The sequence below is a fragment of the Nerophis lumbriciformis genome, linkage group LG12 (genome assembly GCF_033978685.3).
Source record: "Nerophis lumbriciformis linkage group LG12, RoL_Nlum_v2.1, whole genome shotgun sequence".
NCBI classification, from domain to species: domain Eukaryota; kingdom Metazoa; phylum Chordata; class Actinopteri; order Syngnathiformes; family Syngnathidae; genus Nerophis; species Nerophis lumbriciformis.
The window spans coordinates 7,271,435-7,285,457 of NC_084559.2; positions in this window are offsets into that span (position 1 = coordinate 7,271,435).

Genomic DNA, 14,023 nt, shown 5'->3' on the forward strand with positions numbered 1-14,023 from the left:
TCAGCCGCCTCAACAACAAAGACACGGAACATGGTTTTTTTGGACTCCATGTCCAGCGCCTCCCTTGTGACATGTTCGTAGTTCTTGCGGAGGGGGAAATTAAAACTCCCTCTGATGGAGACTTTGCCAAATGCTCCCGGTAGACCTTTACAATGTGTTTAGGCCTGTCGGGTCTGATCCGCATCCTCCCCCACCATCAGAGTCAACTCACCACCAGGTGGTGATCGGTGGAAAGCTCCGCCCCTCTCTTCACCCGAGTGTCCAAAACATGAGATGGCAAATCCGATGACACAAGTACAAAGTCAATCATGGAACTGTGGCCTAGGATGTCCTAGTGCCAAGTACACATATAGACACGCTAATGTTCGTTAGAGATAATCTGTGATGAGCACAAAAGTCAAATAATAAAAACCACTCGGGTTCAGATTCAGGGGGACGTTTTTCCCAAACACGCCTCTCCAGGTTTTACTGTCATTGTCAATGTGAGCAATGAAGAAGGGAATCACCTGGGGGAGCACTCGCTAGTACTCTTTCTAGTCAATCTAGAACTCTGTGCGTGAGCACAAACAACAGTCCTAAATGACATTCAAAATACATCATTCGGTCAAATGGGCATTTGAAGGCTTACAATGAGAAAAATATGTTTTCTGTTTTTATTCAGGACCAAAGTTGTTTTGGAGTTCAAGCAAAAAAGTAAAAGAAAAGATAATGCAAAAATGTTTTGTACATTCTTAACTCCTTGAGGACTTTTTTTCGTCCCACAGTATGGAATGGATTAAACGGCCTTATTCCTGGATGTATCTCGTGTGAGAGTAAGAGGGGGGTTGAATCATTTTTGCAATGAAGTCTGGTGAAAATGATGGAAAGCGCCACTCTACATAGCAACTGAGGCTGTGGTTTAAAGTTGGAATTGCCACAAAACACATTTTGAGATAACATGCCACTGCTGTCTGGCGGCTAAAGTGGATAGGCAAGGCAACTTTATTGATATAGCACGTTTACAACCATTTTTAAATTGGACCAAAGTGCTTTATGGGTTAAAAAGCATAGAGCAAAAAACAAAACAACAACAAACAAAGAACATAAACAATGAATGAGCTAAACAAGATAGTGCAAAAGCAATACAGTAAAAGGGTTCGAATAAAAAGTAAAATTGCAAGATAAAAATAATGAAATAATAAAAGTGCGAAAATTGAAAAAATAAAAATAAAAATAAAAAGTGCACACCCCCAATTCGTCAAGTTTCATGTGTCAGGTAAACCACGACGAATGGCGACAAATAAATTCCCTTCCTACTGTAGCGCTACCTAACTGGGACAAAATGATTTCCCAGTGTATTTGTTGACATCTAAAATAATTTGAAATACAAATCTTAAAATTGAGTTTAAAAAAAACCTGTTGGAAAAAATTCAGAACCATAGTTGTGGCCAAAAATACAACAAAAATGGGTTAATTTGATCAAGTATTCATATATTTTATTTACTGGGACGCAAACGGCCATAATTTGCTTTATTGGCCCTTATGATGTTTTTGTATGAATGATGAGCATTGCAGTGTACTCGTATTGTTTTACACACTTCCTGGGAAAGAAAGGAAGGGAATTAAAACGCTTTAACTAATTAATTGGGGAGAGCAAATCTCCACTGGTGCCGTCTCGTCTTCTGCAATCTTATCCCAGACGGTTTCCATGTCAACTAGCTCTCATTATATTTACCTGGCCCAAGAGACTTTTAGAACAGCTTTTGTATTTTCTACCTTTCACACATTCTAGTAACAATGTTTGCAATTGCTAACTTTTCTGAAGTAAAAGGAGCACAGAACTCTGTCATGTCCACTGTGGAATTCTGTTGTGTTTAGTAATACACATCAACACCAACTTCTATCTCTCCTGTTTGATGAAGCCTGTTAGAGGTCTCCCCTGGGTGATATATAGGTATAACCCTGGGTGATGTATAGGTATAACCCTGGGTGATATATAGGTATAACCCTAGGTGATATACAGGTATAACCCTGGGTGATGTATAGGTATAACCCTGGGTGATATATAGGTATAACCCTGGGTGATGTATAGGTATAACCCTGGGTGATATATAGGTATAGCCCTGGGTGATATATAGGTATAACCCTGGGTGATATATAGGTATAACCCTGGGTGATATATAGGTATAACCCTGGGTGATATATAGGTATAACCCTGGGTGATATATAGGTATAACCCTGGGTGATGTATAGGTATAACCCTGGGTGATATATAGGTATAGCCCTGGGTGATATATAGGTATAACCCTGGGTGATATATAGGTACAACCCTGGGTGAGGTATAGGTATAACCCTGGGTGATATATAGGTATAGCCCTGGGTGATATATAGGTATAACCCTGGGTGATAGATAGGTATAACCCTGGGTGATATATAGGTATAACCCTGGGTGATATATAGGTATAACCCTGGGTGATATATAGGTATAACCCTGGGTGATATATAGGTACAACCCTGGGTGAGGTATAGGTATAACCCTGGGTGATATATAGGTATAGTCCTGGGTGATATATAGGTATAACCCTGGGTGATATATAGGTATAGCCCTGGGTGATATATAGGTATAACCCTGGGTGATATATAGGTATAACCCTGGGTGATATAGGCAAGGCAAGGCAAGGCAAGGCAAGGCAACTTTATTTGTATAACGCTTTTCATACACAAGGCAGACTCAAAGTGCTTCACAGACAACAAAGTGAAATGAAAGAAAATAAAATAAAAGCAAAATTAAAATGCAGACAATAAAAATAAAACGTTAAAAGTTAAAAGATTAAAAGATTTAGCTGAAAGCTAAGGTGATTCTAAAAGTTTTGAGTCTAGTTTTAGAAGTGAAATATAATCCTCCTCCAATGATAAACAGTGAGGGTCACAGACAGGATAGTTTTTTGCAAAGATATATTTTGTGCTTCTCCTCAACCTCATTTTTCACCTCAACACGGAGCTGTGAAAGTGAATGAGGTGGAAAGCAGATCATCTGACATTTGCTCCAATAAATGTCCCTGAGATCATCTTTGAAAACAGTTTCAATAAGTCCCACAATAGACTATTTTGAAGTTGTTTTACAAGTACACTTTAATTATGTACAAGGACATCAGGATACTTTAGTAAGAATACAATGCAGTACTGCAATGTGGTGAAATATTGCGATACAGTCGTCCCTCATTTATCGCTGTTAAATGGTTCCGGGGATTACCGTGATGAATACATTTCTGCAAAGTAGAAATCATTCATGACAAATATTTTCATATTTTCATAGCTAGACCATAAGAAAAAACTGTAGATGATCTTTTTCAACACTATGAGAGCCGGGCTATATGTCCCGCTGCCCAGGCCTTCTGGATGCCCGTCTTGGTTGGGGCCTGCTGGATCTAGTCCCCGCGTCTATCGTGGCGCCTCGGTGCGTGGTTTGGTATTCTGCTGTGTTGTGTAGCGTCTCTTGGATCTCCTGCTTTCCTCTTCTACCATCCTAGTCACGTCCGTTGTGTCCTTGAGCAAGACACTTCACCCTTGCTCCTGATGGCTGCTGGTTAGCACCTTGCATGGCAACTCCCTCCATCAGTGTGTGAATGTGTGTGTGAATGTGGAAGTAGTGTCAAAGCGCTTTGAGTACCTTGAAGGTAGAAACCCATTCATCATTTATCATTATTGTCCTTTTTCCTCTCTCTCTTTTTCCTCTCTCTCTTTTCTCAAGGGTTGGCTTTGCCGAGGCAGTTGCTGGATGTTCCATCTCCATCGTTGCGGTCTTCCCATCCAGCTGCGGGGAGTCCCTGGGAACCACGGGGTGTGGCGTCCTGTCTTTCTGCCCGTGTGGGGAATGGTCTATCGCTGGCTTGGGGGCTGGCTGTCTCCTGCTTCTCCCGTACCTTGTCCTTTTTTTTTGCAGTTTTTTTGTAATATGCAAGTTGAACAGATTAGTCATTAAAATACTTCTATAAAATCAATATAATAATAATAATACATTTTAGTTGATTATAATAATAATCAAAAAAATGATAACTAAGTAATATATTCAGCAATATGAAATAACATTCACAACAAACTGTGACATCGAAGCCAGCAGCAATAGAGAACACAGGGAATGTAATTTATTTATTTATTTTTAAACAGTAGTTACACATCTAAAGGGACAAGTGGTAGCAAATGGATGGATGGATATTCTGCACAATATGAGCAGAAATTGATCATTGAAACACATTTGTGGACAGGTTAGTCTACAATTACAACATGGTTTTCTAGTAATTCCTGGATGCAAAAGTCCTTTATCAAATCAATCAGTCACTTAATATCCTTTATCTAACCAAGTAAAAATACTCATTGACATTAAAATCTCCTTTCCAAGAGTTACAGTTACAGAAATATATCTAAGAACAATAAAGACAGCAGCGTTCACACACCACAATTAAAAAAAATGAATTACTTACATACTGTATACTAACATAAAAACATGTGATAGGTCAAAACAATATAAAACATGTTTCAGTAAAAACAACTTAAAAACAAGTACAATGACCAATAGAAACAGTTTCTCGATCCTTTAAAATGGCCTGAAATTCCCTCAAAGAGATCAGCTCAGGTAGCCTCAGATCCTTTTGTCAGTTGTTCCATGACCATGGAGCAGAACATCTGAGGGCTACTTGTGTTGGCTCCAGGAACACAAATACAAAACAAGTCTTGTGACCTTCAGCTGGAGCGACTGGAATCTCCACACATACAATAAGATAAATAAAGGGGAGCCAGACCAAGAAGTAATTTATAAATAAAAAACATCCATTGAGAACATCTGCAAACTGACAAAGACAGAGAGTTTACCTTTGCATATAAAGTGCAATGGTTGCCACAACCAGTAATACAACGTAAGGCAAAGTGATACACACAATCCAGTTTTTTCAAATAAGTGTCTGGTGCAGTCATAAAAAGCAAGTGTCCATAATCTAGCAAAGACATAACAATGGTCAAAATCAAGTGTTTCCTAACCTGTAAGGAAAAACCAGACTTGTTTCTAAATAAAAAAAAAACATTTTTAAGTTTAGCCACAAGTTTTTCTATGTGAGATTTAAAAGACAAGTTGTCATCAATAACAATCCCCAAGTACGTAAATGTTATGACCGTTTCAAGTTCAACCTTATGAGCAGTTGATATTTTTGGAATGTTCAATGGCAATCGTTTACCATTTGAAAAGAACATCACCTTAGATTGTTCTGCATCAAGAACTAGTCTCAGCTGAGTGGACTGGGACTGAACAACATCAAAAGCAGACTGCAGGAGCTCAAGCAAGGGATGAACAATATACGACCACGTCACCTGCATAAAAATGATCATGGAGATTGTTTACATGGATGGAAAACTATAACAGACTAAAAATGGAACCCTGAGGTTGGTAAAGGAGGAGGACCCAGCAAACTGAACACATTGGTAATTAGAAAACCACTTCACTTTATGCTGAGATAGGCCAATCCTGTGCAGTCTGTCTGCCAAAATAATACAGCTATTTGTATGAAATGCTTTTGAAAGATCAATAAAAAGAGCTGCACAATGTTTTTTGCAGTCCAATGAGAAAATGAGGATGTTGCAGGTGACATCTTCTTAGGTGAAGTACAGCACAACCAAACTTTGCACATTTCCGTGAGGAATTTGATAACATTGATAGCATGAAATGTTGACAGGTGAAAACCCACTTTTACATTTTTTGGCCGCAAAATTAATAATAGCTATTAACTAGGGCTGTCAAAGTTAACGGAATAATAACATGTTAACTATAAGCTCCTTTAAATGCGCATGCGTTCTGACACTCGGCCCTTTCTGTAGTGAGGGAAAACATAATGCGCTCAGTTATTGTTGAGCCACAAGCTGGAAAATAGCAAGCAGAAATGAGAAAAGTGTACGTAATGGAAAGACCATGTCCTGAGCCCTGGCAAGTCGAGACAAGACTATTTTATCTTCCATCACCGTGAGACGACATCATTGAGGAAAACGCCTGCTGGCAGACTTTGTAGCTTGTAGAGGGGTGGAGCTTTTCCTCCGTGTTTGGATTACAGTTGCATGCATTGATAACATAAAATGTAGATTATTGCACGAACTGCATTAGTAAGAAGTCTGGACTCCCTTTATAATCGGAGACTTTCATCAAAACATGCTAAGACACCTCTTCTCAAACCGATCACACACTTCACAACAACCGCGCTACACGTCACATTCGGTCTTAAATGGTAAATGTGTTATACTTGTATAGCGCGTTTCTACATCCAAGGTACTCAAAGTGCTTTGATACTATTTCCACATTCACACACACATTCACACACTGATGCCATGTAAAGCCCTAACCGTGACCCATCAGGAGCAAGGGTGAAGTGTCTTGCTCAAGGACACAGCGGACGTGACACGGATGGCGGAAGCTGGGGATCAAACCAGAAACCCTGAAGTCGCTGGCACGGCCGCTCTTTTAAGCATTTAAGGCTCATTTTTAATAGCTCACTTAAAGGAACAAGTTGCAAAAGGTCATGTTGTGAGTTGTCCAGTGAAAGGTTGTACAAACACTTTCAAGTTCAAATCCTCATGTACCGCTCACATGTCTCGGAAACACAGGCATTTTGCAGATGCTAGATACATTGGCGCAGTGGTTCGCGCTTGTGCCTCACAGTGAGAAGGTCCTGGGTTCGATTCCAAAGCTAGGGGTCTTTGCATGTTCTCTCTGGGTACTCTGGCCACCTCCACCTGGGGGGTAGACTGATTGGTAACACTAGAATTGGCCCTATTTTGCTTTACGGTGAATTCTTGGCAACCACAGCTGCCAGTATTTTACCATAAATTCAATAGGTTTTTTTTGTAAACAGGTTAACAATATATCAGTTTTTTTCATAGTAATTTACCGTAAGCAAAAACAGTTATCAACTGTAAAAATACCGGATTCAACATCAACACCGTATTGTCCTAAACATCGTGACTGTATTTTTTTATGGCAGCTGCGGGTATTTTACCGTAAATTGGGTGAAGTTTTTTTACATTGCATAATGTTTGAAAAAATGTCATTACAGAAAATTAATTTTCCAGTCATGGTTATAAAAATGTTAAAAATATCTGTCGAGGGTACATGTATTCGATTAATCATGACTAATTTTGAGTGAACTATGAACAAACTGCGATTAATCGTGCTTAGATATTTGAATGGTTTAACAGCCCTACTATCAACTGATTGTTACTACTGTTTACTTGTATTCATCTCTATTGTATTTGGCATAATATGGAACACTTAAGACATCAAAACAATGTTGATTAAAACGGCTGTTTTGGTCCCTTGTTTACAAGATGGCATTTTGGAGCACAAAAGCAGGAGGTAAAACAAAAGTCTGAAGGTCGATGGCCTTTAAAACACATCTGTTGTCAAACATATCATTTATTCATGCTGTTGTGCTTCCATATAATGAGCTGGATAACTTTCTGTGACCACATAAACCCAAATTCTCGACACAAATATAAGCAGAGGATGTTAATAAAAATGATTACAAAATATTTTTGGCACAACAAGGTGTGCCGTATTCAACTTTCTAGAAGTTTGAGCTTTTTGCTGCTCCTTGTGAAGATTGAAAGTTTTGAACAATGTCGTCTGCACGTGAAAGTTATTTCTTTTACGAACAAACCTTCTCGGAACACACCAGTAAATGAGGTGACAGTTTGAGAGATGCACACAGCGGATACATTCCAATGGCAATTGGACAAAACAAGACAGCGATCCACCATCTATTATTGTCTGAGTGCAGGTCAGAGGTCACCCTGGGCCGAGAACGTGCAATCAGGGGATTTATTTTGCATGGCATTGCTTGTTTACAACCAGGTGGGGGCGCTGTTCTGTCCATCACTGCAGTTTAAAGGTGAAGCTGCTTCATAAACTGTATGTAGTAATATTTTACTGAGTAAAGTCAAATTGGGTATGTGCAATTATTTTAAACTTCTGCTATAATAATTTTCCATTTCCCTCTGGCAATCACGGACTGCTGCCAATCAAGCGTGTCGAGTTTACCCAAAATGTGTGTTTTTAAAAGAGGACCCAGGCAGGCTTCGCTAATTCCACAATTCCTTTCAGGTAGGGATGGGAACCTTTCACATTTGAAGTACAAAAAGTACAGTACCAACTCCCGGTACTTGGGAATCAATACCCACACTCAACGGTATACATTTTTTGGTACTTTTTTGTCTGTTCATGTGTTAATAAATTCTATTTTTTAATAATAAAATCTCACTTATAAATGAGATGATTATGATAATTGTGTTGTCCAGTTGTTTTTTCTTGTATTCTTGCACTTCTGAGTATCATGGGCAAGTATTATAGACTAGACTTTACATGCACTTGCAATTCCAAGACGTTAGATGGCGGTAGTGTATCGACTACGGTGTGTTGCCTAGCTAGTGTCAGGCTTGGACGGAGGAAGGGACTCAGATGCAGAGAGGTGATTCCAAATAAAGCTTTTATTTTGAAATACTCTTTAAGCCTCCAGAGCCGAGTAAATTCAAATACTATGAAATACAAAATACTATCGACAAAATGTTCCAAAAGGGAAAAACCGAAAATCACTCCAAAAAGGAGGAATACAAAAATAAGGACGATATAATTAGCACCGTATCTGTTATCAAAAAACTTTAACAAAAAACGCTCCAAACAGGAGGAAGAAAATAAAGACTATAAAACTTAACTACTCTAATCAATGTAAACAAAAAATCACTCAACAAACTTTGAGGAAAAAATCTTTAAGGAAAAATTATAACTCACCACTGCGGTAGAAAAAGGTAGGATAACAAAAGTCTCTCTGAGGGAGGAAAAAGTTAAATCAAAATTACAGCGTGGGAAATTCTGGAAGCAAGGACGTAGACGTGGGACAAGGCAAGGCATGGACATGAACATGAACATGGAACGCAAGACAGGCACGAAAGCTCGAGACAATCTGGCACAGAACAAGGGGAGGCATGGGCTTATATGGAACATGAGGGTAATGGGAAACAGGTGGAAACAATCAAGGGTCAGGAATGACGTCAGACAGGTGACACAAGAGGAAGGACCCGTGATCGCGGTGTGACAGCTAGGAAGTAGTCTTTGCCATGGAGCTTAATGTCAGTCTACTCTAATGTTGCAACCTACAAAGTGTTTGTACTGTAAGTATTGTACTTTTGTGTGTGTATATATATATATATATATATATATATATATATATATATATATATATATATATATATATATATATATATATATATATATATATATATAAATGGATGGATGGATGGATGGATATATAGGAAAACACACACAGGCTATATCATCCCTACAAGCCTGTTTCACAGGTTTTGAGCAGGGTAACCTGGGAAACAGGCTTGTAGGGATGATATTGACTCTCCCACCCCCGTCTCCATTGTGGACTCCTTCCGTTTCTTGGGCACCACCATCACCCAGGACCTCAAGTGGGAGCCGACCATCAGCTCCCTCATCAAGAAGGCCCATCAGAGGATGTACTTGGGGCGGCATGGCATGGCGTAGTGGGTAGAGCAACCGTGCCAGGTGCTGGTGCAGTTTTACTCAGCCATCATGGAGTCCATCCTGACCTCCTCCATCACCGTGTGGTTCCCCGGCGCCACAGTCCAGGATAAGCATCGCCTGCAGCGCATGGTACGTGCTGCTGAGAAGGTGATTGGCTGCAAACTCCCATCCCTCCAGGACTTGTTCTCCTCCAGGACCAGGAGGTGTGTGGGTGGGATCACAGCTGACTCTTCTCACCCTGGACACAAACTATTGTCCCCTCTCCCCTCAGGCAGGAGACTACAGTCCATCCAGACCCACACCTCCCGCCACCTCAACACTTTTCTCCCCTCGGCCATCAGACACATGAACAATAACTCCAAACAGTAGCTCCTTTCAATTCCTTCTAAGTCTAGAACAAGATCTGATAGCTCAGTTACAGCTCTTGTTGTTACCAAATCTGTGTTCTATGTCTTTTATGTTGCACCATTGCACCAAGAAATATTCCTAGTTTGTGAACCCCTTCTCAAACAATGGCAATAATACCATTCTGATATAGCCTGTGTGTGTTTTCCTGACCTAACGTATATTCCGCTCTACTCCGGTATTGAGCACTGTGTAACGGATAAACCACAGAAACCTCAACTCTATATATATATATATATATATATATAGTCGAGGTTTCTGTGGTAGGTGGCGACTTGTCCAGGGTGTACCCCGCCTTCCGCCCGAATGCAGCTGAGATAGGCTCCAGCGACCCCCGCAACCCCAAAAGGGACAAGCGGTAGAAAATGGAAGGATGGATGGGTTTCTGTGGTTTATCTGTTATACAGTGCTTTGTTAGCCTTTAGCGAAAAAAAATCCATAGATTAGCCGCACCTTTGTATGAACCACAGGGTTCAAAGCTTGGGAAAAAAAGTTGCGGCCTGCAGTCCGGAGAATACGATAATGTTATTGGAAAAAATAACCCTGAAAAACATCGCAACTTTTGCTGCAACTCTTTCAAAAGGCTGGCAAATCATGCTTTTTAGTCTGCAAGAATCTCTGTTCCATCATGTGATGCTGACATGTTTGTGTTGGCAGCGTGATTACAGCAGGTGTTACCTGGTGTTGGCAGCGTGATTACAGCAGGTGTTACCTGGTGTTGGCAGCATGATTACAGCAGGTGTTACCTGGTGTTGGCAGCGTGATTACAGCAGGTGTTACCTGGTGTTGGCAGCGTGATTACAGCAGGTGTTACCTGGTGTTGGCAGCGTGATTACAGCAGGTGTTACCTGGTGTTGGCAGCATGATTACAGCAGGTGTTACCTGGTGTTGGCAGCAGGATTACAGCAGGTGTTACCTGGTGTTGGCAGCGTGATTACAGCAGGTGTTACCTGGTGTTGGCAGCAGGATTACAGCAGGTGTTACCTGGTGTTGGCAGCGTGATTACAGCAGGTGTTACCTGGTGTTGGCAGCGTGATTACAGCAGGTGTTACCTGGTGTTGGCAGCGTGATTACAGCAGGTGTTACCTGGTGTTGGCAGCAGGATTACAGCAGGTGTTACCTGGTGTTGGCAGCGTGATTACAGCAGGTGTTAGCTGGTGTTGGCAGCGTGATTACAGCAGGTGTTAGCTGGTGTTGGCAGCGTGATTACAGCAGGTGTTACCTGGTGTTGGCAGCGTGATTACAGCAGGTGTTACCTGGTGTTGGCAGCGTGATTACAGCAGGTGTTACCTGGTGTTGGCAGCAGGATTACAGCAGGTGTTAGCTGGTGTTGGCAGCGTGATTACAGCAGGTGTTACCTGGTGTTGGCAGCGTGATTACAGCAGGTGTTACCTGGTGTTGGCAGCATGATTACAGCAGGTGTTACCTGGTGTTGGCAGCGTGATTACAGCAGGTGTTACCTGGTGTTGGCAGCAGGATTACAGCAGGTGTTACCTGGTGTTGGCAGCGTGATTACAGCAGGTGTTAGCTGGTGTTGGCAGCGTGATTACAGCAGGTGTTACCTGGTGTTGGCAGCGTGATTACAGCAGGTGTTACCTGGTGTTGGCAGCAGGATTACAGCAGGTGTTACCTGGTGTTGGCAGCGTGATTACAGCAGGTGTTACCTGGTGTTGGCAGCAGGATTACAGCAGGTGTTACCTGGTGTTGGCAGCGTGATTACAGCAGGTGTTACCTGGTGTTGGCAGCGTGATTACAGCAGGTGTTACCTGGTGTTGGCAGCGTGATTACAGCAGGTGTTACCTGGTGTTGGCAGCAGGATTACAGCAGGTGTTACCTGGTGTTAGCAGCGTGATTACAGCAGGTGTTAGCTGGTGTTGGCAGCGTGATTACAGCAGGTGTTAGCTGGTGTTGGCAGCGTGATTACAGCAGGTGTTACCTGGTGTTGGCAGCGTGATTACAGCAGGTGTTACCTGGTGTTGGCAGCGTGATTACAGCAGGTGTTACCTGGTGTTGGCAGCAGGATTACAGCAGGTGTTAGCTGGTGTTGGCAGCGTGATTACAGCAGGTGTTACCTGGTGTTGGCAGCGTGATTACAGCAGGTGTTACCTGGTGTTGGCAGCATGATTACAGCAGGTGTTACCTGGTGTTGGCAGCGTGATTACAGCAGGTGTTACCTGGTGTTGGCAGCAGGATTACAGCAGGTGTTACCTGGTGTTGGCAGCGTGATTACAGCAGGTGTTACCTGGTGTTGGCAGCAGGATTACAGCAGGTGTTACCTGGTGTTGGCAGCGTGATTACAGCAGGTGTTAGCTGGTGTTGGCAGCGTGATTACAGCAGGTGTTAGCTGGTGTTGGCAGCGTGATTACAGCAGGTGTTACCTGGTGTTGGCAGCGTGATTACAGCAGGTGTTACCTGGTGTTGGCAGCGTGATTACAGCAGGTGTTACCTGGTGTTGGCAGCAGGATTACAGCAGGTGTTAGCTGGTGTTGGCAGCGTGATTACAGCAGGTGTTACCTGGTGTTGGCAGCGTGATTACAGCAGGTGTTACCTGGTGTTGGCAGCATGATTACAGCAGGTGTTACCTGGTGTTGGCAGCGTGATTACAGCAGGTGTTACCTGGTGTTGGCAGCAGGATTACAGCAGGTGTTACCTGGTGTTGGCAGCGTGATTACAGCAGGTGTTAGCTGGTGTTGGCAGCGTGATTACAGCAGGTGTTAGCTGGTGTTGGCAGCAGGATTACAGCAGGTGTTAGCTGGTGTTGGCAGCGTGATTACAGCAGGTGTTACCTGGTGTTGGCAGCGTGATTACAGCAGGTGTTACCTGGTGTTGGCAGCGTGATTACAGCAGGTGTTACCTGGTGTTGGCAGCGTGATTACAGCAGGTGTTACCTGGTGTTGGCAGCGTGATTACAGCAGGTGTTACCTGGTGTTGGCAGCGTGATTACAGCAGGTGTTACCTGGTGTTGGCAGCGTGATTACAGCAGGTGTTACCTGGTGTTGGCAGCAGGATTACAGCAGGTGTTACCTGGTGTTGGCAGCAGGATTACAGCAGGTGTTACTTGGTGTTGGCAGCGTGATTACAGCAGGTGTTACCTGGTGTTGGCAGCAGGATTACAGCAGGTGTTACCTGGTGTTGGCAGCAGGATTACAGCAGGTGTTACCTGGTGTTGGCAGCGTAGTTACAGCAGGTGTTACCTGGTGTTCGCAGCGTGATTACAGCAGGTGTTACCTGGTGTTCGCAGCGTGATTACAGCAGGTGTTACCTGGTGTTGGCAGCAGGATTACAGCAGGTGTTACCTGGTGTTGGCAGTGTGATTACAGCAGGTGTTACCTGGTGTTGGCAGCGTGATTACAGCAGGTGTTACCTGGTGTTGGCAGCAGGATTACAGCAGGTGTTACCTGGTGTTGGCAGCGTGATTACAGCAGGTGTTACCTGGTGTTGGCAGCGTGATTACAGCAGGTGTTACCTGGTGTTGGCAGCGTGATTACAGCAGGTGTTACCTGGTGTTGGCAGCAGGATTACAGCAGGTGTTACCTGGTGTTGGCAGCAGGATTACAGCAGGTGTTACCTGGTGTTGGCAGCGTGATTACAGCAGGTGTTACCTGGTGTTGGCAGCGTGATTACAGCAGGTGTTACCTGGTGTTGGCAGCAGGATTACAGCAGGTGTTATCTGGTGTTGGCAGCAGGATTACAGCAGGTGTTACCTGGTGTTGGCAGCGTAGTTACAGCAGGTGTTACCTGGTGTTGGCAGCGTGATTACAGCAGGTGTTACCTGGTGTTGGCAGCGTGATTACAGCAGGTGTTACCTGGTGTTGGCAGCGTGATTACAGCAGGTGTTACCTGGTGTTGGCAGCGTGATTACAGCAGGTGTTACCTGGTGTTGGCAGCGTGATTACAGCAGGTGTTACCTGGTGTTGGCAGCGTGATTACAGCAGGTGTTACCTGGTGTTGGCAGCAGGATTACAGCAGGTGTTACCTGGTGTTGGCAGCAGGATTACAGCAGGTGTTACCTGGTGTTGGCAGCGTGATTACAGCAGGTGTTACCTGGTGTTGGCAGCG